Raw genomic sequence first — 14,099 nt, 5'->3', positions numbered from 1 at the left:
TTTTTGGTTTAGAAATTCCTCCTTATCTCTCCTTCCGTGTACCCCCCCCCCACCTTATTTAACTGCTTGTAAGAGGCAGTCCACGATAGAACAAGATAGAATAACTGGTTTTCCTGGAATAGCAAATACATAATAAAAAAAGCACCATTCATTCCTAACAATTTCCTGGTTGTTCTCTGAGCCCCTTGGGAAGTGGCTGAATGTTGTGACGCTTCTCTTTATAGCAAAGGATGTATGATAGGATTCAGGTCAATGCCAAGTAGGAATTCAAAACCTAGCCGTGTTTACAGAGAACAGTATTTTCTGCCTCCCTGCCACCCCCCAACTCAGGTGAACAGAGAATAGCAATCAGACCTAGCTACGCTTATCAAAATGTACCTGTGTTTTTCTATGCTGGTGTTTGTCTCTAGGCAGCAGGGTGGCCAGGAAATGAGACCGTTCTCTTTTTGCCTCCCAGAAGAACTGAAGGTTATTAAGGGAGGTATAGATTGGGGTATGGCAGGTGATGGCATGGGGATTACTTGGGGGTAGGAAGGTGTAATGAGATGTGTAAAAATACTGGGAGCATTGAAAAAAATGATTTCAGAAAGCATGAAGAGTAATTAAAGAAGTCAGAAAACTTCTCATGAATATTAGGTTTAATCAGAATATCAAGTACCCTGAGTAACTTCTCATAAAAATAGGTTTGATCAGAATATCAAGTGCCCTAAGTAATTTTAGGCATTGTCTGCGAAAGGATTTTAGGCCTTTGGAGACTAGAGAAAAACGATATTAAATTTAGAGTGCCCCAAAGAGCTGTTTTTTGAAATGAGAATAAAAGGGGATAAGGAAAGAAAGTTCCCATTTGTTGACAACATTTCAGAGACTATTCTAGGTGCTTATCCTTCCTTCCTTCCTTCCTTCCTTCCTTCCTTCCTTCCTTCCTTCCTTCCTTCCTTTCAGAAAATCTCACTTTACTTCTCCCAACAATGTTATGATTGTTCCTACTTTAGAGATGAAATTTTAGGTTTCTAAGAAATTATGTAGTTTGCTCACATTTATACAACTAAATGAAAAGGGAAGATTCAAACTGAGCTTCCCCTAGCTCCCAAACCTATGTTCTTTCCAAAACACTACACTACCTCTCTTCCAGAAAATGGAATGGAAAATATCTGTGGAAACCCAATTACTGTTCCAAGCTATACTGCATAGTGACACTGTGCCTATAGTGATCTTCATACATGTGGCCTGTGCCCAAAAGTTCCGTAAAATTTATAGAGCTGGTTATATATTCCTGGGAGAGGACTTTGTGGAGTTGCAGCTTTGCAGGAGAGGTGAGAGAAGAGGCTGTGATCTGAAGGACACTGTCCTCGTAATAGAAATTCCTTGGCCACAGTCATTGTGAATGCTAGGCAGTCCTGTAATTCAATGGTGGTATTTTAGTTTCATTAATGTTTCATGTAGGTATATACAGTATGATGTGTAGGCTGGAGCTAACCAGGATCAGCTATACAATTTGCAGGGCCCAGTGCAAAATAAAAATAAGGGGCTCCTTTCTAAAAAATCATTAAGGATCTCAAGATGATGAAGGAACAGTATTAAAAACAAGTGCAGAGACCTCTGAGTGTGTGGAGCCCTGTGTGATTGCATGGGACATTTGCCCATAAAATTGACCCTGGAGCTAACTGCTAGTGATTTGGTCCAAGAAAGATAGTCACAGAAAGCCTGCTGTTCTTTATTTTATGCCAAGATTAATTTTCTAAAAATCTGGTAATCTGGAGGTGAGATTTTATTTTAAAAAAATGTTGAAACAATAGCTATTATAAACTCACTTATTTCTTCTTTCATTCCTAAAGTCCTTCATTTAAAAGGCATTTTTTGACACCTTCCTGTATGCAGGGTACTGTGCTAGGTGTTGGGGACATGAACACCCCACTCTGAAACATGACCTGTATGTTTTCTAAAACCTCTTCTAAAAGTGGCTGTGGCCCCAGAGACAGAGCAGCTTGGACACTGGATATGGACATGAATTGTTGCTTCATCTCTTGACCCAGAAGTGTATTCACTGAGAAAGGTCTCTAGATTCTTCCAGAGGGGAAAATAAATAAAATTTGGGGGAAAATAGGAAAAAGAGATATTTATTGGAACGATAGGGAGAGCTCAAACAATTGAAGGAAATAGGAAAAAAAAAACAAGCCTTAGAGGTACAGAAACTCAGATGGGTTTAGGCAATCTTGGTAATAAGGTTAGAATTTTAGTGTTGCTTAGAATTAAAAAAAAAAAATCAGATAGCTGCAGAGATGAGAGTTAAGCCTCTTCTCAGTTGGTAGCACCCTGCCCTCATGGATCCGGGTGAGGCCTCGTCTTGTTTTATTTTATGTGTTTTCCTTATTTGATCCCCAAGTCTTCCTCTGCTTTAAAGACAACTACTACTTTAAACGTGCTGGATTTCTGTCCTTGACTATCAATATGTCTTTGGTATATATGTGTATATTTAAAGTTTATGTAATAGGCTTTGTACTGTAAATATTGTTCTGATGCTTACCGTTTTCTCAATACAAATGTTCGTAGAGTCCTCCCCATGTTGCTGTGCGCACTCAGTGCAATGGCTCTAAGCTGAATGTTGTTTCATAGAATTATCTACCGTACCTAAAAACCCATTTTCCTGGTGATGGTCACCTTGTTTGGTCTCCAGTTCCCTACTACACAACTCACTGTGATGAACAGTCTCTGTGAGAATTTTTCTAGGACACAGGTTTTGCCTGGTTGTAGGAATCACTTTGAAGGGGGGTGGGGTGGGGTGTTACCAACAAGCAGATTCTTGGGCTCTTTGGCTGGAGATTCTGACTCAGCAGGTCTGAAGGGGGCCCTGGAATCATGCAGTCTCACAAGTGTCTCACGTGAACTTATTGTCAGGTGCAGTTGGGGAAAACTGATCTACAGCACAGCCTGGAATGGAATTGCTGGGCCCAAGGTACACCTGTTCTTCATTTCACTCTTCTCCGGAGAGATTGGTCCACTTGGCTTTTCACCACATCTACTGACCCTGTGTTTTTAACATCCAGCATCTCTGACGGGTTCTCAATTATGACTATTTGTTTTACATTACCAAGTTCTCTGCCATGTATATGAAGGAGAGCACGATGCTTGTCTTTATGTTCTTTTCTCCCTCGTTCATGATTGTAAATTCATCTGGCATCTACTGTTCCATCTGTTCTCTTTGATCACAGTCAGGCTTCTCTGCTGTTATTTTTCCCTTTGAGTTGTACTCTCCCAGAATATTGGGTGCCATGGCTGGTGCTTTGAGCCTGCAAAGGTCTTTAGCTTAGGCCTTAGATTGTTCCATTCCTTGTGCAGTTTAGGGAGAGAATGTGAAAGAAAAAGGTGTGTGTTTGTGACTTGAGTGGTAATAGGGGTGGGGTGGAGTCAGAAAGAGAGACAGACAGAGAGAGAACACTTAAGATGTTAATTTAGGTTTATCCTCCTTATCCTTCTTCCTCCTCCTTATACTCCTGCCTGGGAAGTCTGGTTTTTAAGAACCAGTCTCTGCCTCCCTTGGTGGTAACTACCTAATGCTTGAAATGTGATAGGAGGGCTGGAAAGAAGGACTCACAGAAACTGAAGGTCCCTATTGCCTTTTTGATGTAATATCTGGAATCTTTGTAGGGTCGCAGCAGTGCCCCGATGTCTCTCTGTTGTCCACTGCCAGTCCTGGGGGAGGTTAGCTGGGTTTTTCTCTCCAGGAGTAGTGGCTGTAGTGGCAGTGACACACCTAGGGCAGGTGAGCAATCAAAGGAAGCAGAGACAGATGTTTCCCATCTGTGCACCTGGCCATCCTCTGTCTGTGGTGCTGTCTACCCATCTTTCTCTCCTGGCTTAGGACCCAACCAGGTTTATCTCACAGATTTCACATTAGCTTTTCAGATTGCTCAAGTTCCCTGTGGCATCTCCAGAGCAGGGCTGCAGAAGAAAGTGGTAGCCATATTACTGTGCCCTCTTTTCCAGCTTCCATCATGTTCCAAGTTAAACTGCTCTGTTCAATATTCATAGGAGAGAGGGTCTTATGGGCCTGGCCCTTAGCCAGGGCAGGACATTGTGACTGATAGTCATGGCAAGACTAATATAACTGTTTGGGCAGGGGAAACTAGGTAATGTGAAAACTTTCTCACAGCCTAGACATCTGCCTTTCAAGGGGGAAAGTTAGAGAAGGTTTCTGCAGCTAATTAGGAGAGCTTCAAATCAATGGTTTAAATCGTATGTCCACTCCACTCTGCTTATACTACAGTCTAATGGAGGTGAACCTTTTTGAAACAGTAAGAGTAGTCTGAACAACTGATGCTTGACCTCAATTCAATTCTGAAATCCCATCAGCCCCTTATAACCCTTGTTTGGTGGTGATTTTTACTTTGCCTGACCTTGCTTAAGTTTATGAAAAGCTGGTCTCCAAAGGCACTGTCGCACATGCCCAAGCAACAGTTTCTCAGAAGTGGCCGTTGAATGAAGGGAACTCAGTTTAATATTGAGTAGGCAAAAGGTCTGTTTAGTTTTTTCCGTAAAGTAAAAGACACATTTTTAATTTTCATCAGTGACTTTATTGATTTGGATATTTTGAGTATGTTGGCTCTCTCCTGCGTGGTATAATGTTGACTGTTCTCAATTAATGTCTCTACTCGATTGCTATCAACTTCAACTGGTCTACCTGACTGTGGAGCATCTTCCAGTGAGAAATCTCCAGCACAAAACTTCGCAAATCACTTTTGACGTGTTCAAGCAGTCACAGGCCCTTCTCCATACACTGCACAAATCTTTTTTGTGTTTCAGTTCCGTTTTTACCTTTCTTGAAATAATAAAACATAATATGCCAAAAATGTTGCCTATTTTCTTCCATCTTCAATATTAAAATGGCTACACAAAAATTCACCAATTTTGATTTTTTTTCATGCATGCTGATATGACAGCTGTCACAATACAATGTAACAAAATTGTTTTGAATTAAAGTTAAAGGCAACTAAGTGTTACTAGAGCCATCTTACAGGAAAAACCAAATGAACTTTTTGGCCAACCCAATATTTCTGTTGACTGAAATTTTACAATGAATTGAGAGTACCCCACTTAAAATGTTCCCGCTTTGAAATGTCAAGTGTTCTAAGCATGGGATCTACCAAAGACGAAGCTGAGGCAAGCCTTCAGGAGGTCTGGCAATTGCCAGCGGTGCACTGATGTGTTGGGCCCAGGCATTCTGGGTATGCAAACCAAGGCTCCATCAGCCTGTATTGTCTGTGTTACCCTGAGCAAGTTACTTAGCCTCTCTGTGCTCGGTAAATTTTATATTAAATCATACATTTAGAGTACTGCATGTAGAATATGAAATCATTACTCTGTTCTCAATATTTGATATACCCCTTAAGCAACTAAAACTATAAAGAAACATGAAGTTGTTTTTTTCTGCTGTCATTGTCTTAAAAATGTCAATACTACTTTTTTTTAACTTCTTGAGAAAAGTTATACAATCCCGATGTACTTATTCTAGGAAAATGAAAAGAGCTTTGAGCTTGAACTTTCCTGGGGCTATTTGAATTCTTCCTTACCCCCCTAAAAATGGCAGCTCAGACCAGCCCCCTCAATCATCTGTTCCAGTGGAAACTTTACACTGTATGAAAATGTAAAAAAAGAAAAAAGCAATGCAATGAACAATGCAGAATGTTGAAACCTAATTTGAAAACTTTTACAGCATAAGGCAGCCAATTAAAAAAAAACTGCATTCCTTCGGAAACACACACACACATGCATACGTATCACATGAACTTCATAAAGTACTACGGTGCAGCATCAGTGTTCTATCCTATTGAATTACTGTAGTTCAACAGAGTTAGGCTAGAGAACTTTATTTCTGTTGTTTAGTAACTTCATGCAGTTGCTCGAAGGCCTTTTTGATCCTGATTTGATAGCACCGCTTGTCCCTCACATGACATAGCCCTGGCATCTCCTCTGGTGGCTTCTCAGAGGTCCCATTTTCATTATTCTGAATATAAAGACAAACATGTTAGGAATCAGCAAAGTGGTTGTGGAGGTAGGTGTCGTTATTCCCCATGACATCTTCGCTTCCTTCAATAACAGCCTTAGCAGAAGCTGTTGGGGCCCAGTCTTTGGACCTCAGTTGGTTCATTATGCTCTAGTGACATCCAGCTGCCAGTGTCTACATCCCCTTCCTGAGGCTTTTTCTGGAACTGGAGAATTCCAGTCTGCTCTCATACTTGACGCAAGTTGGAAGTGCTATAGAATTACCACCACTTAGAAACAGCCCACAACCAAGGATTCTTGGTAGTTGATGTGAATCCTAGCTTCCTTAATAATTTTGAGGTGTGTAGTTTGCTATGTTTCCCAGAGTTCCCTTCCAGTGTCATCCACAGTGGTAGCTGCTTTGATGACTCATCCATAATCTTTCTTGTATTTTTTCCATTACCTTTTAGCCTCCTCATACCTCCTCCCTGCCACAATCACCACACTGTTGTTCATGTCTATGAGTCCTTTTCCTTTTTTGCTCAATCCCTCCTTCCCCTAACCCCCTGCCACCTGAGTCATTCTTTTTGGTGTCCTCTCTGAATCACTCCCCCATTCCCTAATTGGTGCTGCTTCTGTCTTCCAAAGTACCTACTTGCACTGTAATCCTTGTCTCAAGGGCAGCTTCTAGGGGAATACAAGCAATCCAGATGCCATTCCTAGCTTCACCTCCCTCTCTATACTTCCTTCCATACACTGCCCTTTGAAACTCTAAGATTGAGCTTTTGATAGACGTGTATGTGCAGTGTGACACAATCTTCCTGACCATAGTTGATTGGACCAGGGGAGGAGAATAGCTGAACCAGAATCCCTTCCCTAGGAATTTGGAGATTAGTAGGGATAAGTGGGAGTTGGAAGTTGTGGAGGTGGGGAAAGAATGGAAAAAGAGAGTAAGGGACAGACAGAGAACAAGAGAAAAAGATTGATTGAGTGAATCTTCCCCCAGGTGGGGACTGATACATGCACACTTGGAAGCTAGGGATACTTTCTGCATAATACCCCAGGGACCTGAGAGCTCTGGTGGTCTGCAGAGAGGAAACTAGAACAGGTGTGCAATGGAAAGCATAGGCGAGGCATATGAAAATACTGCTGTGGTTTTGGCAACCTTCTAGTTTCTGGTTCCAGTCCTTTCAGAATCCTGGTTCCATTTCTGTTTTGACAAACTACCTTTCCCTTAAGAAAAATGCCCACTTTTTGTTTAAGCTATGATGAGCTGATTTCTTTTGCTTGAAGCCAGAATATCAGGTGGTATACATTTTACATCATAAATAATTCTTATTAAAAATTATGTTTTTAGGGCTGTTGCCATCTCAGCTCTGGAGTTGAGATATTTTATTTTATATTTGCTTAGTACTTTCCTTAGGAGACAGTTAGCAAGAGGAAGAGGTAGTTTCTTCTTTTCCATAGGGTAAAACAAAGAGATTCATTTATAGAGTTCTTCTGTTCTCTGCTTTCTTGGTATCTGGAGACAATCTCTTTTCATGCCCTAGATGTTGCAGGACCAAGAAGCTGGATACCCAGAAGAGGTGTAGGCTTTGTGTTTGGGAGGCTGGGTGGACCCCGAGGGGCCAGAGGCTGTGTGGATCCAACCTGGGGAAGAGGACTGTGACGTTTATAGGTCACTGGACCAGGGTACTCCTTGGCAGCACTTCTGAGGACCTGGAGTAAATGTGACAGGGAGGCTGGCCACTAGGTCCTGTGTCCTTGGGAATGTTAGTAAAAGAAAGGAAAGCTGTGAGGGGGCATCTTTGCCACCTGATCAGGGTGGCAGGGCATTACAGTTGGGGAGAAGCAGCCTCTACCACTGGCACTAGTCAGCAAAAAATAAATAGTGACTGTTTAGGACTGAAGAAAAGGTTCTTTCATCCATTTCTCTGAAGCAGGTGAGCCTGGGGATTACTATGTGCTACAAAATAGTGGGGCATGAATGTTGCTTAACATTGGCCCCCCTAACCGACCTTGGTAAATGGGTGTCTCAATCAGCTTGGGCTGCTAAAACAAAAATACCACAGACTGAGTGGCTTAAACAGCAGGCATTTATTTCTCATAGTTCTGGAGGCTGGAAATTCAAGATCACAGTACTAGAAGATCTGGTGTCTGGTTATAACCCTTTTCCTTGCTCGTAGACAGCTACCTTCTTGCTATATTCTCACCTGTGGGGGTGGAGGTGGAAAGCGAGAGAGAGAGAGAGAGAGAGAGAGAGAGAGAGAGAGAGAGAGAGAGAGAGGGAGAGAGAGAGAATTTTAGCCTTCTTAAAGGATCACTAATCCCATCATGAGGGCTCCACCTCACTACAGAATTACCTCCCAAACCCCACCTCCAGATATCATCACATTGGTGGTTGGGGCTTCAACATATAAATTTTGGGGGTGGGGTGCAAACATTCAGTCCATAGCATGGGGGCTGGAACTGGGATTTAATTTAGTTAAGAAATTTGGATAAGACATTTTTTATAATATTGCAGGTGTGGTGGAAGAATTCATACCTGTAACATTTGTACATCTGGATATTTGTTATGATAAAGGGCAATGTTTCTTTATGGCTGTATATTGCTCACAATAAAATTTCAGAGGTGATTGTTTCTTGGGGGTGCTTTCAGGTGAAGATATGTAATTGCTTCCTTAATCTATTAAAAGGTTAGAAAGGAGTGCAAAGAAAATAGAATTATCTAAGGAATGGCAGATTGATGTTAGACCTGTCAGAGAGCCAGGTTAAAAAAGGGAAACTGACTCCAGGAAAGGGGATTTAGGGGAGAGTGTCGGGAAGTGACTGGACAGACAGACCAGAGAACAAGGCTAAGAAAGTGGCCTGAGGAAATCAAGGGAAACCAAGGGAGGACGGACAGCCAAAACCCTGCCATGAGCACACCTCAGCTTACAGGGACTCTGCTGCCAGACTCCAGCCATGGCCACTCTCTGCCACCACAGGACACTGATGGCATTGCCATGGTAGAATCTGCCCTATGCTGTCCTTTGCTTTTGCATTACTTGTCTTGTGGGGAGACACAGGTTGGCCAGGCAGGTACTGTTTGTTCAGTTTCAGCCTCCAGGGCTCAGAGACAGTGAACACCTGGCTTTCTGGGTGTTCTAGTAGAAGGTGTGACTTCCACCAGGACAGGGGTGGCTTCCCCAAACATGGCAGTCTCTCTTCTTCACCTTGTCCACTTCCACAGGGGCAATCTGACTGCTAGTCCCCTAATCTGAAATAGCTAGCTGTTGCTCTCTCTCACCTTTCTTCTGAGTTTCAGACTGCTATATTTGACTGACCACTCCATATAGCATCTTAGATGTCCCACAAACTCAACTGAACTCCTTATCTTTTAGAAAGTCTATATGGGAGTGGTTAATGTTGTGGACTCTGGCCCCAGATAGCCTGAGCTTAAATTCTAACTCCATCAAGTATTAGCTATGTGACCTTAGAAAAATGACAGATTTGTCACTTGCTCTTATCATCTATAAAATGGGATTAATACCTATCTTATAATTTACAATGATTAAATAACTCAATACATGCATAGCATTTAGACTATCACCTGAAACATAGTAAGTACTCATTTAATTATTATTTTCCACTTCTCTTGACCTCCCTTATTTTCTTTTCTCAGTTAATATTCTCTCATCACACAGGCTAGAAACTTCTAGGTCTCATTTGAATGTTTTTTTTTTCTTTTCAGTGCCCATATTTTATGACTTCTAAAGTCTATTGATTCAACTTCTCAAAAGACTCTTAAATTCTTCCTCTTTTCTGCATTCTCACTGCCACTTGGTTTTGGCCACCATCATCCCTTGCATGGATGATTGAAACAATCCTCTAACTTGTTTTGTAGCCTCCAGTTAATTCCCCCAAAAAGAAAGACATGTAATTATCTGACATGTTAGTAACAACTAACATTTTTGAATTTCTATAGTTAGCTGGGGAATGTTCTAAGAACCTGCCATGGATTAGTTAGTTCACTTAATTTTCGGAACTACCTCCTGAATAGGTGCTCTTATTATGCCCTTTTCGTTGATGGGGAAACCAAGGCACAGGGTGCTTAGGGGCCTTGTCCAGGGTCACACAGCAATAACGGCCCAGGTGGGATTTGTATCAAAATATAACCCTTAAAGCATTGTATCATAAAATGTTAAACCAAAGTTTCAAAAATAAAGATTATTCAATCATGAAGTATTATTGCTCTATAGTATTAATACTATAATATTACAATTGTTACCTGCCATTTAGAATAAATTTGCATAGTGCTTATTCCTACCAGCTCTCTGGAACACAAACTTATTGCTCTAATTAAATGTTTACTTCTTGTTCTTTATTTGTTTTGCTCACTTTTATATCTTTTTCTATATTTATATCTATATGTGTATATACGTATATATGTATGTATGTAAGGTATTTATTTGGCCATGTTTCTAACTGGCCAAATTTGTTTCCCCTTCAAATTTTTAATCTCTTTCTACTTTCTTTTAAATCTTTTTTTTTAAATTAGATCTATCTGCCTTTGCATTGTCTGTTGTTCCCTAACCCTGTGCCAGTGGGTTCCTGTTTAGTGGTGTGCCTCTCTGCCTGGCCACCACATCCCCACTTTCTTATCTTGTCTCACTGGGTTGCTGGTTTCAGACTCTCTCCTTTTCTCATCTGCTTTTCTGTTCTCCCTCCTCCCTGCATTATTCCCATGCCTTTCTGGAACACAACCAGTTCTGTAGGAAAGATCAGAGGTAATGAGAGAGAATCACAGAGAAGTAGGGGGCCCATTAGCTTTTACTTCCACTGTTAGGCAGAAATAGACACTGAGGTAAATGAACTGGCACCCAGGCTGCCAGGATAACTTACAGGGCAGGACTGAGGTGGTGGTGGGTGGGGACTTCATCCACAGGGGCATCTGGATCTTGCCATTCTGAGCTCAGTGCTCTCCCTGGCCTTCTACTGAGAGCTCACAGATACCTACAGGTAATACCACAGAACAACTAAATTCAGTTGTGTGGGCATGTTGGGTGGCCCACAGCTGTCTTGGTCAGGCCAAAAGTGGTGGGCATTCAGATGTCCCAACAGAGGGCCTGAGCTTTGCACATCTCAGGGAGGCTGTACCCCGAGTGGATGAAATGGAGATGTAGAGGCACCTCGTCACAACAGTGTTTGTCATAGGGCAAGCATCAGTGTAAGTTAGGCCAGCCCTGGCTCTCTGCCGAGGGATTTTATTTCCTGAATCACCCCAAGCATTTCCCTTTGCAGGCTGTCCCATGGTCCCCACCCCCAGCACAGAATGTCTCCAAGACCATTGCCCTTCTGGCTACACTTGCCAGCACAGACCTGTTCCAGTTAAGAGCCTCCGAGGGGGCCTCCTGAGCCCTGCTGCAGATCATTTCTAATTGCCCTGGGTAACACTTCTCTGCCCTGGCCTTGAGGTGCCATGTCAGCACGTGTCCAATGCCTGGAGTCACTTCCCAGGGCGGCTGTCTACACATACGTGATGCAAGGGCTCACAGGCATCTAGAGTGGAGGCTGGATTTTCAAGGACTCCGGCAGAAGATGAGGTGCCCTAGAGCCACATTAGGTGGTGGTCCTTTGGGATTTCCACCCTGAAGTCTCAGGGACACACGCCATCTGATTTCTTGGCTGCTGTATCCTGGAGTCAGTAATCAGAGTCCTGCAGGGCTGGTAGCTGCAGCCACTAAGCTGGGGCTGCTCTGTTTTTTCTCAACGGTTAACATGTCCCAGCTCTTCTTCAATGTCAAAATATTTTCCCATGAACCCCAAGGGTAGCATTTCCCCACCTTATCAGTCCTAGCAACCAGAAGCCCAGTTTCCAGGAAAGCAGCCACTTGATCCAACCTGGCGAAACCCACTCCCCAGTCCAACAACTGACATGGCATTGATGCCCCAGCACTCAGCTGCTGAGTGTTTTTTTAGCTGTGGCCGCATGACATCATTTCCAATTGGCCAGCCTTCCACCTCCTCCCCCACACCGCCTCCCCGCCTCCCCACCTCCCCAGCCTTTCTCCTCTTTGCAGGCCAGGGTGGTAGTTTGTGAAAGGGGTGGGAAAGCTTTGGGTTTTCACTGATTGGGGCAGGGGGTGGAGGTGGGTGTAGTAATTTCCTTTGTTTCTCAAAATATTCCAGGCCCCGGCTACTCTACTCAACTGCCCCTGGTAGGGACAACATGGCTCAAGCCTCCCAGATTCCACTCAGCCAGCTCAGCTGGGGTTGCTGGACTGGGGGGCCCTCAGGAAGACTGTTTCGGCAGGGTGCCTTCCTCCCTGATATGATGTAAAACACTGTTTCTCTGAACCCACATCCTATGAGGTGCTTGGGGAAAAACAGTGCCAACATGCAGTTGTTTGGTGCTTCTTGTGCCTGGCAGCTGCCTTTGAGTGTTTGGTGGTGTTTTGGTGAGCCACGAAGAAGCTGAGTCTTGTGACATGAAGAGGTTGTTTTCCTAACCATATATGTCTTCCCAAGAGAACCAATAAATAATGTGGTCACTCTGGCTGTCTTTCCATAGCTGCCCCAGGAGCCCTCTGGCCCCAAGAGCTGCTTCTCCTGTTTCAATTTCCATGTCCTCTCCATGTTGTAACTCAAGGAGCTCCTCAGGCTTAGGAACAGCTGGCAACCCAGCCAGATCTCTGCTGCGGCACCTGGAACAGGGGCGATGGGCACTGACTCTCAGGCATGCTCTGGATGCCATGCGTCACTGGAAGGTGAGCAGGGATGTGTGCAGGTGGGGGTGGAGGGGAGGGAACCTCCAATGCCAAACCTTGAAGACCTGGCAAAGGCCATGTGACAGAGAGATGCGAAGAGCATTTGTCATGGGAGAACCCCACAGATAGCCCTCTCATCATGTCCTTATCTGCTTCTGTCCCCCACCAGAAAGGGGGCTGACTGCTTATTCAGGTGGCATGCGAGGATAGACTCTGCTGAATACCTGTTGACACATCGCTGAACGAGAGAGTTCAAAGGACCTTTGTGAATCCATCACACACCAGCTCTTTACTTCGCAAATGAAGAAACTAAAGCCCAGAAGTGAAATAACTTGTCCCAAGTCAGGGTAGAACCGGGCTTGAACTCAGCCTCCTCTCTGAGCTGTGACTCCACACACCCTGCTCCACCTGCCCGAGCTCCATCCTGTGTGTTTCCATGCTGCACTCAGGGAGCTGAGCGCACTTAAGGCCATGTGGTAAGGTTAGATTGTTTCAGCGGAAAGATTAAAGACAATGGAAAACGTGGATTCCATCCCTCCAGCCAGGTCCCTGCACTCATAGCTCTGCTGACCCCTCTCGCTGTATCCTCTTTGACCCCTTCCAAAGTGATAGCTTTTCCTTCTGGGTCAGACTAAATCCTCAACTCCCTTATCCCTGGGGACAGAGAGGAGGGATTCCAGGTTATGGTGACTGTTCCCTGCCTCCAGCTGGGTTTTTTTTTAATTTTTTAATTTTTATTTTTTTATTGAGGGTCTGGAGTGAAGGGAGCCAAAGGGCCACAGGAGCAAAGCATGTCACTTGGGGAGTGGCTGTCAATACTGGTGTTGGTGACTGAGAGTTACAGGGGCAGCCAAGAAGTCCTTAGGCTCTGCTTTATCCTGTCACTGAGTGCCAGAGTAGAAATTTCTGAGAATGCCCTGAAAGGTGTCAACATGGACAGAGCTGCCCTGGTCTCGGGCTTTGTGGGGCATCTGCCCTCAGAGCTCTGGAATGCCATGCATTTGTTTATCTCAGGCAGTTACGTGCCCGCCCATTCTGCCTACCTCTGCTTCCCCTACAGCCCAGCATGCCATTGGCACCTAATAAATGTTAAAAAATAGCAACATTTGAGCCAGTGACCTTCATATAACTGCCGTAGAGACCCATGCCGGAGCGGTTCTTTCTTCAGGGCCAGACAAGCAAAGCCTGGAAGAAAAGAGAAACACAGCCATTGCTGCTGCCATGGATGCTGGGGGTCCAGGACTGGTGTGGAGTTCACCACAAACCCAGCCAGGGCTCAGAGGTCAGAAACAGGGGATGGGGCCAGATGCTTTAATGGAGATGACTGAGCAGTGTGGCCTTCACACACCAAGGGCGATGGCTTTGCTCCAT

General features: G+C 44.0%; 1 long non-coding RNA gene across 1 annotated transcript; it reads left to right on the top strand.

Annotated features, from left to right (window-relative positions):
- The first annotated feature begins 1,855 nt into the window (after window positions 1-1,855).
- LOC118500449 lies at window positions 1,856-12,517 on the top strand. The gene is made up of 2 exons (XR_004903008.1): window positions 1,856-2,035; window positions 12,151-12,517. It is a non-coding gene; the product is annotated as an uncharacterized LOC118500449 (long non-coding RNA).
- The last annotated feature ends 1,582 nt before the right edge of the window (window positions 12,518-14,099 follow it).

Source organism: Phyllostomus discolor, chromosome 5 (assembly GCF_004126475.2).
Source record: "Phyllostomus discolor isolate MPI-MPIP mPhyDis1 chromosome 5, mPhyDis1.pri.v3, whole genome shotgun sequence".
Taxonomy (NCBI): domain Eukaryota; kingdom Metazoa; phylum Chordata; class Mammalia; order Chiroptera; family Phyllostomidae; genus Phyllostomus; species Phyllostomus discolor.
This window is presented reverse-complemented; position numbering and strand designations above follow the sequence as displayed.